The sequence below is a fragment of the Micropterus dolomieu genome, linkage group LG02 (assembly GCF_021292245.1).
Source record: "Micropterus dolomieu isolate WLL.071019.BEF.003 ecotype Adirondacks linkage group LG02, ASM2129224v1, whole genome shotgun sequence".
NCBI lineage: Eukaryota > Metazoa > Chordata > Actinopteri > Centrarchiformes > Centrarchidae > Micropterus > Micropterus dolomieu.
The window spans coordinates 31644748-31657394 of record NC_060151.1 but is presented as its reverse complement, the minus strand read 5'-3'; the positions used below and the strand labels follow the sequence as shown (position 1 = coordinate 31657394).

The 12647-nt window shown below is 40.3% G+C and overlaps 1 protein-coding gene and 1 long non-coding RNA gene across 3 annotated transcripts in view; one reads left to right on the top strand and one right to left on the bottom strand.

The window, feature by feature from the left end:
* LOC123964266 overlaps window positions 1-12647 on the bottom strand; it is a 78862-nt gene that overhangs the window by 20424 nt on the left and 45791 nt on the right. The gene's annotated exons all lie outside the window — the stretch shown is intronic.
* LOC123964245 (DELTA-sagatoxin-Srs1a-like) overlaps window positions 471-12647 on the top strand; it is a 15851-nt gene continuing 3674 nt past the window's right edge. The window contains exon 1 of one of the 2 annotated variants that reach the window (XM_046041331.1): window positions 471-547. The gene's annotated coding sequence lies outside the window, so the exon portion shown is untranslated. Of the gene's footprint in view, window positions 548-10381; window positions 10466-12647 lie in introns of those variants that run through there. The other variant, XM_046041333.1, reaches the window with a different exon arrangement.

The window sequence follows — 12647 nt, the reverse complement described above, 5'->3', positions numbered from 1 at the left end:
GTGTGTGACGTAAAGTGAAGAGATGTGGTTGCTTGAAAAATAAAACACTGAGTGTTTCTCTCATAAATGTATGAACACAATGTCAGAATATTCAAGTTTTAAGCTGTAGATTTGTGATTATTAGTTTCTTGTAAATCTACCACGGTAATCTTGGAAATTCTTTCCCCCTGGCTCTTTTTTATTTATGTGCAGTTCTTTTACTACAAATACATTAGAGAATTAGTGTAAAATAAGAACACCAATGATAATTACAAATTTACTCCACGCGATGACCACAATATCACATTTAGCCATCAACGTGTCTTTAAACTGCTCACATCCTGACTCTGTCGGCATGCAATAGGGTATCAGAAACAAAGCAAGACCTCCTGTTTCTGAGAAATGTGGGAGGGTTCCTGGCTGTTATGATCACTGTAGTTCCTCTTTCACTTTGGACGACCAGTAAATATCAGCCAGCCGACAGCATCGGCCTCATTTCACAGCTCGGTCCTGGTCTCAGTCGGATCACTGAGGAAGATCAACCAGAGACTCTGAGGCTCCACAGCAGGTAGGACGTTCTGCTCACAGAGAGGCTGTCCAGCAGCAAGACGGACTCATGGACTTCATTTTCATCAGTTCACCCCTGATCCTCCTCCTTCCAGCTGCTGCACTCAGCTCTGGATGGAAACCTTTCAGACACTAACACATTACATTTACTCTGGTAAATGACTCTGGTCTTAGTCTGTTTTATTTTAACAGCGAAAACAGACTGAGACCAGAGTCTCTTTTCAGGCTGTGCCTGTGTACACAAGTTAACATGTAGAGTAGTCACACAAACAAGTGAATTTATAAAAAGTACTTAGAACATACAAAACGTAATCAAAATATACAAGAGCAGGAAGTACAATTGCAAACAACTTAATGATTCTCCATAACATTTCTAAACTGGGTAAGCAACACCAGACTGTTTGGTCTGCAGTTTGTTCCATAATAATGGAGCGAAGGAACAGAAAGCAGTCCTACCCAACTCCATGGAGACTGTTGGACTGTTGAAGTATCAACATCTGTGATCTTGTGTTTATATCTCTAGTGGAAATTAGTCATGATATACAGAGAGAGGTCCATCCTACGTGTTATATAAAATACAATGATGTGTTCTGTAACAGTCACTGGAGATAAGCTTGAGTGCACTGTGGTAATTAGCATCCAGTGGTTTTACTGTGGTAGCTGGAGCATGCATGTAGAAAATATCCCCAAAGACTGACATAAAACTAGTGTAAAACTGCAGGGGAACTCCAAAGTTGTCAATTACTAAGCTTGTCTATCAAACACGAGAGGGGTCACTTGGTCTTATTTTCATTGGCCAACTTTTGAATTGAACCTCAGTATTTTTTGAGGTTTTTTTTTATGAGAGATGGACTCCCAGGAGATTTGACCTGAGATAAGGACTCATTAACTGGTGGTTGAACTGTGGGTTTTGTATTGAACACTTACTGTATAATACAGTTCACACTGGTAAACTTTGTTTTTCTTGTGGTCTGTAGGTAGTGTCACAACCTGGCTCAAGGGTCATGACAAAAGAGGGAACGAGGCAGCATAAATGATCAAAAGTAATGTTTAGTTCACTCTTTTGTTAAATAAATCACTATTTAAATGTGCAAGGTGTGTTTCTGTAACAAATAACTCAAAGCAAGATGTGGCAGTCGCTCAGGCCATGGTTGACGTCTGGATTGCAGAGAAGGCAGAAAAGAAAGTAGTTTTCCCAATCAGCAACCACCTCAACAGAACAAAGATGGTTAACAGTGGTGAGGTATCACTCCCACAGAGTGGCCTCACCAGATCACAGTAGGCCTATGTTATATCATATTATTTAATGCCATGACTTGACTCTCAAATTATCTTTCTCATATTAGAATAATAGCTCATATTGACAATTCATGCAATTAAAGCATTACTTAATTTCATAACACAGACTTGACCCACAGAAGGTAAAGAGCTTAAAAAATTAATTACGTATTAAATCGCAATATTGGTTAAAAAAAAAAAAAAAAACCCTATTAGATTTTCCAAAATTGTTCAGCCCTAGTTTCCTTTTTGATTCCACGCGTGATCCAGAAGTTGTTCCTCACCACCATTTTTCAGAAAGTCCCAAAAGCTCGCAGACAGTATTGCAGATAAGTTATTAATTGGACGCTGCAGCTGACCAGACTGATCTGATACATCATGACATTCACGTTTCATACCCGAGTGAGGCAGATAACATTAAACTCAAGTGTTTAACTGCCACGTTTTATATTTAGAAAAAAAAAAAAAATGTATTTTTTGAAAATTAAACCATGTAAACCTGTTCTGGTACAAGCTCTAAATAGATTATGAACCTGAAAATGAGCAGAATACCACCTCTTTAATAGTTTGGTGCTTGCACTCCAGATCCTTCAGGTTCAAATCCTGCACTGGCCATGTTGAAATGGAGCAAACTTAACAATTATGTTTTAACTGAGTAACACTGTGGCATATGATTATTTTACCTGTGTGCAGCGCGAAAGGAGTAGCGGTAGCAGCCACAGCTAACAGCTCTCACGTGCACTTTCATAAATTTTATTATTAACCAAAAAGCTAATATAATTTAGGATATTTAATGAGCCTGGATTTGGTAATTGACTTTAAATCTTTCCTTGTTGAACAGTGGTGCCAGCAGGAGAATTCAACTCTAAGTTATACACTATTACTATTATTAAATAATAATAAAAATAACTTATTTAACATTAAGTCTGAACAGTCTGTCTCCTGCTCCGTCTCCCTCTGCAGGTTCAAGACATCATGGGAAACCATCAGTGCACCGTTGAGATTGAGAATAATTCTCAATACAACTTCTGTAACCCGCAGTGAGTCTGCTTTGTTTGTCTCTGGATGTCTTTAAACCTTTGTTAGCTCTATGAAAAGGGAAACATGCAGCTGATATCAGTCCTCTCATATAAACATTTAACGGTTTCCACCTGCTTCCAGTGTTTGTGCGAAGCTAGGCTAAGATACATGCTGGACTGATCTTAGTTCTTAATTCTGTAAAATGAAACTGATATCAATTTGAAACTTTGCCTTTCAGTTTCATAGTCTTGAAGGCTCATACCTGTCTGTCTCCCCAGTGTGTACACGGTCAGTGGATACCATAAGGATTTGCCACTAACTATTGGTCCCTCTGAATCTCGCTGCGGTCAGTTCATCAAGAAGGCTGGCACAGCACGTGGAGCTGTTGGAGTCTTCACTTACGATCTACAGATTCAATCTACAGAAAGAGATGTTGGAAAAATGGCCGTCATGTTCTCCGTTCCTTATGACTACAACATCTACTATAACTGGTACGCAGTGGGAGTCTTTGATATGAGGATTAAGTGTGATCACAGCCTGTTTAACGACATGTATTACAACCCAGAAAGAGGGTTTTTCAGAGCTAAAGCTAAAGACAGTCTGACTTACAGAAGCAAAGCAGTTACCATCAGAGCCACCATGTCAGACAGTTGCAAACCTGTCATCAAGATCCAGGTGTCTCCAGGTTCTGAGCAACATAATTCCTACAGGGCAGAAAGTCGTATTCACTCTCATTCTCGCACTTTTCGTTTTCAACAGTAGTTTGTTTTACATCTGCTGTCTGTTTAAGTGCAACTGCATTTTTCCCCCTTGTTTTGTAAAACAGAATGTTTCCAGAGTTTTTTAGTTTTCAAATGGAACAACACAAGCAGAAATATTTGGCTAATTATCAGCATTTTTTTTCTGCAATAAGAGGTGGCTGTTCTGAATCACTCTGAAACGCCCACAGAAGACGATCCACAAATGATCCACAAATATTTCACTGTCCACAAAAATACAGTGACGTGTTCACACAAAACAGTTTTTGCTCATTGTTGATGACTTCCTGACAATTTTGTGTGTCACAGAAACATAAAATGTCTGTGGCACTGTATCCTGTACAGACTTACCAAAAAGCCTCTGAGCGATGCCCAACGCCGAACAGGAAGTTGTTGTAACTTCAGTGTTCAAATTTAATATGTTTGTGATCTGATGAGCTTTTTATCAGCAGGGCAGGCCTGCAAAATAAAGATGTAAATGTTTTGCAACATTTCAAACAAACATTTATTTCTATGGCGCTTTACAACAACAACAACAACCGGTATCCAAAGTGCTTCACATCATAGAATACTAAAACAGCATATCATAGATACATATAACTAAAAAGTTAAAGAAACAAGAAAAACGAAATTGTCACACCACTACAGCGTATTAAAAGCCGTTCTAAACAGGTGGGTTTTAAGTTTAGACCTAAAAATAGTTTCATCTGCAATTGTGCGAATATAAGGGGGTAGCTTGTTCCAGAGTCTCGGAGCAGCAACTCCAAACGCCTGATCACCCCATCGCTTATACTTCGACCTTGGGACTTCTAAAACCAATTGGTTTGAAGACCATAACGACCGTCTGTGCTCATGCAGGGTTAAAATCTCAGTTACGTACTCCGGGGCCAGGCCATTTAGGGCCTTAAAAACGAATAGCAAAATCTTAACATTTATTCTATACTGCACTGGGAGCCAATGTAAAGGACGGGAGTAATGTGAGCATGCCGAGATGTATTTGTTAAAAACCGAGCAGCAGCATTTTACACAAGTTGCACTGTGTCACACTGGAAAAAACTCATTGACAACATTTCTGATTTGCATGTCAAATTTCATGTTGCAATCAAAAGTAACCCCCAAATTTCTGACAGCAGGCTTAAGGTATGGAGCCAGAGCCCCCAAATTCACCGCTGAACCATCTGGGTTAGTGAAGATGATACACTCAGTTTTTGCTTTGTTTAAATTAAGAAAATTTTGTGACAACCACAACTTAATATCATTAATACAAAACATAAGTAGGGAGCCTAGTGCGACACTAACATTCGGTTTTAAAGGCAAATAAATCTGCAAATCATCAGAATAACAGTGAAAGGACAGGTTGTGCTTTCCTATAATACTTCCTAACGGCAACATATATAAAGAAAACAAGATTGGGCCAAGAATTGAACCCTGGGGTACCCCACAAGAAAGAGGAGCAGCTGACGAAGAGCATTCACCAATCATAACAGAGAAGATCCTATTTGCTAAATAGGAGCTAAACCATTGAAGAGCCAAACCACGAATGCCTACATCATGCTCAAGGCAAGAGAGAAGAACTGCGTGGTCCACCAAAAGCACTAAAACAGCAGGATTGCCAGCATCCACAGACAAGGCAATGTCATTGTGTACTCTGAGCAGTGCAGACGTGATCTAAAACCAGATTGAAATTTTTCAAGCGCAGAATTTTTCTGCATAAAGGCTTGTAGCTGTATAAAGACAACTTTTTCCAAGACCTTTGACAGAAAAGACATATGAGAAACTGGTCTAAAATTAAATAACACTGAAGGGTCAAGATTTGGTGTCTTAAGTAGGGGCCTGATCACAGCATGTTTAAATGCAGCTGGGACACAACCTAGACTAAGACAAGAAGTAATTAACGTGAGTAGACTCGACCCAATGGCGCTATTAAAAAACTTCCTTCACTATCCTGCCTGGGACAATGTCTAACAGAGAGTAGGTGGGTTTCATGTGTTGCGCTACCTCAGAAAGCAGCGCAACATTTGGTAAATAACGGTCACAACAAAGTCTGGGTAAATTGCAATGGGTTTCAGAACAAGTGATTTCTTCGGGATGTGATCAGTAGAGGGCAAATCAATCCATCCCAAAAAGAGTTGAAACCATCCGAAAATTTCTAAAACCACGAACAAGGAAATGGGTTATGAGAAACGTGCTCGTTTTGTGCCACTTTAGTCCGTGCTTGTATTATTTTGGTCTGCCTGCTCTGAGTTTAGTATCCTGATCCCTGTCTTGTTTATCTGGTTGGTCTGTCTGTTTGAGAGATTTATTGTAGTCTGTGTTTTACTCAGACTTGGTGTCTGTCTGCGTGTCCCCTGTTTGCTTAATTCCTTGATGTGTCGCACCTGGGGCCTGCACCACGAAGCGAGTTCAACATACCCAGGATATATTTTCGTTATCACTTACCCTAACTATCGCGATAAGAGGTACCACGAAGCTGGTTATCAACTCGGTAAGTCAACCCAGGGTTTCCCGATCGAGCCGGGAGGGCGTTCACATAAGAGGCGGAGTTAGCAGCAGATGACCAATCACAGACATGAACAAGTCCACTGACAGCAGAACGTCATATTTTATGAACGAGGATTAAACTGTAACACTACAGAAATACGACAATAGCACGTCTGCAGCTGACACATGCAGGGAGAGAAAATCACAGACAGTGTGAATGCCTACATGAACAGGTGTAGTCTAAAATATTTTCAGCTCGGCTGTGTTTCCACATTAAAAGACTCGGGTCGTTCTCCCTCACTTAAAAAAAAAAAAAAAAAAAAAACTTGTGGTCACTTCAAAAATTAGATTAATTTATTTAACACACTCAAGTGCCCAAGCATTGTTCTAAATTAACTTCATAAAGCATTGAAACGAAAAATAGTGGTTGAAAGACTGAATCTCAACATTTAGGCTGCTGAAAACTCACCGTCCCACCTTTTGAGCCCACATCGCAAAGCTGGGGCGGAACTTGACTACAGTCTCTGTAGAAAGCTATACTAACCTAAATAAATAGCCTACGTTCATATTAAAAATGTAGTATTTCAGTATCCCTACCAAACTTCTCATAATATTCAGCCTTATTTAAGAAAAATAAAACCTATTTATTTTAACGGCTGCGTCAGTCTGTGTGAAACAAACTGGGAGCAAATAAAAAAATATTCAAAACATTTCAAAGCAGTAAGTGGGCTGATCCTGCTGTAAAAACCTGTAGGCAACAATAGCCTGAGGCTTTTAATCAGTCTGTAGGATTATATCGCTATAGTCAAGAGTTTCTCCACATCACCGCTGCAAACATAAAGCAGCCTGTTGGATAAAACAGTCTGTGGGATTTTCCTACAGATGCTGAGGTCATTTTCCAAGAGAGCTGACTGGTCAGTAGTCGGCGTTCTCACAGAGTTGATCTCTTATCTGGAACAGAACGGTTAGCCGTTCAGCATAAGTTACCATGGAGATCTACCCCGGTAAGAAGTGAACCACCGTCGTGGTGCTGAAAACTCTGAAGTTACCTAGATAAACTCAAATCCTGCTTTGTGGTACAGGCCCCAGGTGTCCGTTTCTCCTCGCGTGGTTGATCCTCTATATTAACCCTGTGTTTAACCCGTTCGAGTGTGGTACTGCTGGGATATTTGGTGCATTTAAGCCTGCTTTTATATTTTGGTTTCTTTATGGAATTATCTGTTTGGAGTTCACCTCAGCTTTTGGATTTGTGTAGACTCAGACACTCTCAGTAAGTGTGCTTGCTTTGTATTCAATCAATTGAGAACTGAACCCGCCTGTTCCTGTATCTGATCCTGACATGTTTTTTTCAACACAAGATCCAAAATGATGCTTGACAGCCAAGAAGGTAGTTATTTGAACAGAAGAAGCTGAGAAATAATCCTCACATTAAAACAAAAACAGATCTTTCTACAGGAAATGAAGAGCGGAAATGGCTTCCCTCAAAGCAGCTCAACAGGAAGTATCTGCACACTAATGCAGGTAGAGACAGACGCCTCTTTCACTACAGGCTGTGCCACAGTTTGCCACACCAGATGACTGTAAGCCTGCATGGCAACAAGCTGGCTGTAACTTCACAGATGGTGTATGGACTGTTCCTAATGATAAACCTGCCCAGACATTTTATCCCACGCTAGGCAAAGTTGAAACATGGGTTAGACCACAAGTCAAGAGGGATGATGATCATGGGTTCACAAAGGGATTCACAACATACACTCAAAGGCTTGTCAAACATGCTCAATATGCCTGACACACAACAAGGAGAGAAAAAAAACCCTTCAATGATGCAGTTTCTGCCTTTTCTGCTTCAATGTATGGCGATCGTCTTTATGAATATAAAGAGCAAGGTTTACGTTGAAATTCTACCATCTGAGCTCAGCGCGAGAGCGGGTCCACTTGATTACTGTCACGACGTACGCACCAAGTCGACATTATGGATCGGTGTGTGGCGTGACAGCGTGCGAGTCCCACGCTCAATCCCTGAGAGTTGGTATGGGTTGACGGACAAGGATAGAAGCAGCAAGAAAAGTTAGGATGTTGAAATAATGAAACCAGGTGATGACTGCACTGATGATTGGGATAATGAAAACCTGCTGCTCACTACTTATTAGAAATTTCTGTGTTCTACTAAAACAGCAACAGCTTTTCTGCCATTACAATAACTTGTGTTTTGTAATGCTGTATATACTTTAGTGATTAAAGAATTATCAAAAGGGAGGAGTGTAACGTCAAGCAACAACTATGTCCCATTTTAATGTGTTTGTTACTCTTATATAATGTTGCACTTGCTATAGTATAAGAATTTACTGCCATTTGCCTCATTTAATCATGAGTTCATAGCTTCTTATTCCAGTGTTGATCATTTGTGTCTCTCTGTTAAGTTGGAAGGCATCAGGGAAGATCAGGGGTTTAGGGCCCAAATGCAGACACTGAAGTGGATCTGGTAACAAGTGAAACTGCAGTGAAGGTGGCTGATCAACCAAAACACACCAATCAACAGGAGAGACTGGAGGGAAACCAACAATGACGCAGCACTGGGTGAAGGGAGCAACACCACTTAAATACAACAGGAGGGGAGAACCTAATGACGCACAGGTGGAACCACTAGACAATCAGTGAGGACACCAACAGCGGCAGGAAAACTACCAAGTGAAACAGGAAACAAGAAACACAGAACCAAACCGAACCAGAACCGTGACATCTCAGATACTGTCCATCAACATCACTGGGCTGGTTCTGCTCTGGTCCTGCTGACTACACTAGTGGACTGGCCATTGGGAGCACCGGGAGATTTCACAGTGGCCTGTCAGCCTGAGCAGAGGCAGCGATAATATAGCAAACAGGAGAATCTGTGTATCCACCGAGTCCACGTCTCTCTTTCTCTGCCAAATATGTGTTTATTTTTGTTTGCTTGCTTTCTGGACACCAGAGAGTGAACACTGGAATCAACAGGTTTATTGTAGGCTATAGGTGAGCTTTTACGACTTTTTACTTACTTTTATTGTTAATGTTTATGATGATTGAAGCTGGAAAGTTTGAGCAAACTGTATTTCTCAGTCTCGTTTTTAAAAGTGTTGTCAAATGGTTTTTTTGTGTCTAGCCTTGTACATTTGTATGTGCTATGACTGGTTTCCATTATTTCTCGGGAGTTGTTGAGGATGCACCCAGAGCCCTAGCATACCTTGAAAACTCAGTGTTCAGACACTTGTTGGTCAGTCCCAGATGTTTGTATTTTCTTCACAGATGAACATTGTGGAGATCTAGACCTAGTTTGGTAGGGTACAGTCTGGTGGGTTTTATAATTCCCGTGCCGGTGCGCCTTTCAGACCCCTTCAGGTGCTCAGATCGTTCCTTGTCTCTCTCATTCCTCGTTTTATATGACAGATACACAAGAGGTTTGTTTACAGACGGTTCGTGTGCTTTAAGATTGCTGGGGGTTGACAGCACTTGTTTCCACTTCCTGTCTGAAGCAGCTTGTAATTCTGCTATTCAGCCTACTGAACAATAAAAAGAGCTTGTGTAGACGCAATACTTCATCTCACATCCTGCAGACTGTTCTGCACTCTGGATCTCGTCTGATCATTCTGAATCAAACATTAAAAGGACATTCTTTTGTTCCCCCCTGGTTCTAGCGTACTGCGCTCACCCTTAGTTAAGGCTCTGGTCCTCCTTCCTACCCCCAGACCCTCTTCTTCATTTGTCCCCTCTGTTTAAACTAAACCAGTGTTCTTGCTTTCCAGGAAATTTACCCCATAAAAGTTCTACAATGCAAACAGTATCTGAGTTAACACACAGTTTATGAAGGGACACATTCCCAGATAGCAGGTTAGGTTTGATGACTCGGCTGTTCATTTATAATGCTAAAATTGTGAGTTTGGCTGCTGAACTTTTTAAACAATTCCTGAGGAATGGGGAGTGATGACCCCAACCTCTGCAGTGGACTTTAGTATTGGGCATGGAGGGGGCATCAGTAAAGGAAGACATCTACAAGTAACAACATTTAAGACCTATTAACTCATTCGGCATCCATGGTTTAAATACCTAGGGGAAGTAATTAGAGTTAACAAATCAAGTTGTGCATGTTAGAGGTTAGGGGGTGGAGGTATTGTAAGAAGTGTTCTCTGAAGAGATGGGACGTCCCTGCTCTGACTGCATGCAATAGCTCGTTCTAATGGAAATGTGGGAGGGTTCCTGGCTGTTATGATCACTGTAGTTCCTCTTTCACTTTGGACGACCAGTAAATATCAGCCAGCCGACAGCATCAGTCTCATTTCACAGCTCGGTCCTGGTCTCAGTCGGATCACTGAGGAAGATCAACCAGAGAATCTGAGGCTCCACAGCAGGTAGGACGTTCTGCTCACTGAGAGGCTGTCCAGCAGCAAGACGGACTCATGGACTTCATTTTCATCAGTTCACCCCTGATCCTCCTCCTTCCTGCTGCTGCACTCAGCTCTGGATGGAAACCTTTCAGACACTAACACATTACATTTACTCTGGTAAATGACTCTGGTCTTAGTCTGTTTTCGCTGTTTAAATAAAACAGGCTGAGACCAGAGTCTCTTTTCAGGCTGTGCCTGTGTACACAAGTTAACATGTAGAGTAGTCACACAAACAAGTGAATTTATAAAAAGTACTTAGAACATACAAACCGTAATCAAAATATACAAGAGCAGGAAGTACAATTGCAAACAACTTAATGATTCTCCATAACATTTCTAAACTGGGTAAGCAACACCAGACTGTTTGGTCTGCAGTTTGTTCCATAATAATGGAGCGAAGGAACTGAATCAGAATCACTTTATTGATCCCCGAGGGGAAATTCACAATTGCACTTGTCAAAGGTAGATAGATAAAGAGTATATAAATATAATAGTATAAATATAAAACAAAAATAAAGACAAATATAAAGGTGTGTGGGTATGTACAATATTTACATTATTAAGAATTATTATGGTGAACCAAAAAGGACAAGTGAATAAATAGCAGCAGAGAATATTGCACATTAATTATTAAACAGGTAATATTGGACAGAAAATAGATAATGAAAGCAGTCCTACCCAACTCCATGGAGACTGTTGGGGTCTGTAAGGTATCAACATCTTTGATCTTGTGTTTATGTTTATATCCCTAGTGGAAATTAGTCATGATATACAGAGAGAGGTCCATCCCACATGTTATATAAAATACAATGATGTGTTCTGTAACAGTCACCAGTGATAAGCTTGAGTGCACTGTGGTAATTAGCATCCAGTGGTTTGTATGTAGATAATATCCCCAAAGTCTAAGACTGACATAAAACTAATTTCTGTTTGCAGATGACACTGTTTCTATAAAGGGAGCCTAACTTGACTTTTAACTTTTTTCACAATTCAGTAACGTGTTTAAAAAAGAAACCATCTAACCATATCCTGAGGTATTTCTATGGAGAGATCTGTTTAATTTTGTTACATTCCATGGTGGTAAAAACCCATGTGCCACTAACTGGCAGTCTGGACCTAGAGCAAAACACAAAATTAGTTTTCTTAGCAGTCAAGTTTACGTGAACACGTTTGAGCTGTAAAAGAGAATCCAGACCCCAGCTTCTCAAAGGTTTGGTCTGCTGAAGGAGCAGTAGAATATTGTAGGTTATGTGAAATGTGTCATTTGTGCAATATGTAGGCTATTAGAGCTGTGCAACATCTCATCGTACCCTTACAGCAGGTAATGCAGCTGACAGAGTTGTTCCATTAAAAACTACCATTGGAAGAAGAAGTTAATATGCTTACTATATAGGTACCTGTCTAATGTATATGAGAGCATGTGTTGTGTTGCATGAGTTAAATGAGTAAAGAGTCCAAAACAAAGATTTCTTATCTTAATACATCACTGTGTCATCAGCATAAAAGTGGAATTTACAGTACCTGTTGCATATATTATTTATATAAAAGTGAAAACAAAAGTGCACCCACTATTGATCCCTGTGGTACCCCTTTTTGTAACTCTAAGGACTCCTACATCATGCAGTCCACAAAAATGGCCTTAGCTCTATTTTTAAGATAGTCATAGAACCATCGGTAGACTTCTGCGCCCTGTCCTATAGATAAGAGCTACTCAGGAGGATAGCATGGTCAACTGTGCACTTGTGCTTTTAAATATCTGTAATTACTTTATTTCAGTATGTGGAATATTGCCAGCTGAACTTCATAGAATCTGGACACATAAATGTTCACATATAGTTTAAAATCAGTTTAGTATCTGAGGACAGGAGACTAGCCATAATAGAAGGAAATTTCATAAGTGTGCACGGGCAGTAAGTGGACCCTCTTTCCAGAATGTTCCAGGGCAGGAATTCAGAGTTTAGAATAACAGGAAAGAGCTCTGAGAGTTGCCAAAAACATTATATCATAAGGGACAATGGGTAAAGCTGTGTTTTTTACCTAACAAAGAGTCTAGTTACTGCACAGTTTGTCTGCCATTTTAAGACGTGGCATGTTCAGGGTTATAAAAAATCAAATGTAGGGAGAGGCAGTTAGTTCCCTCTTCGAG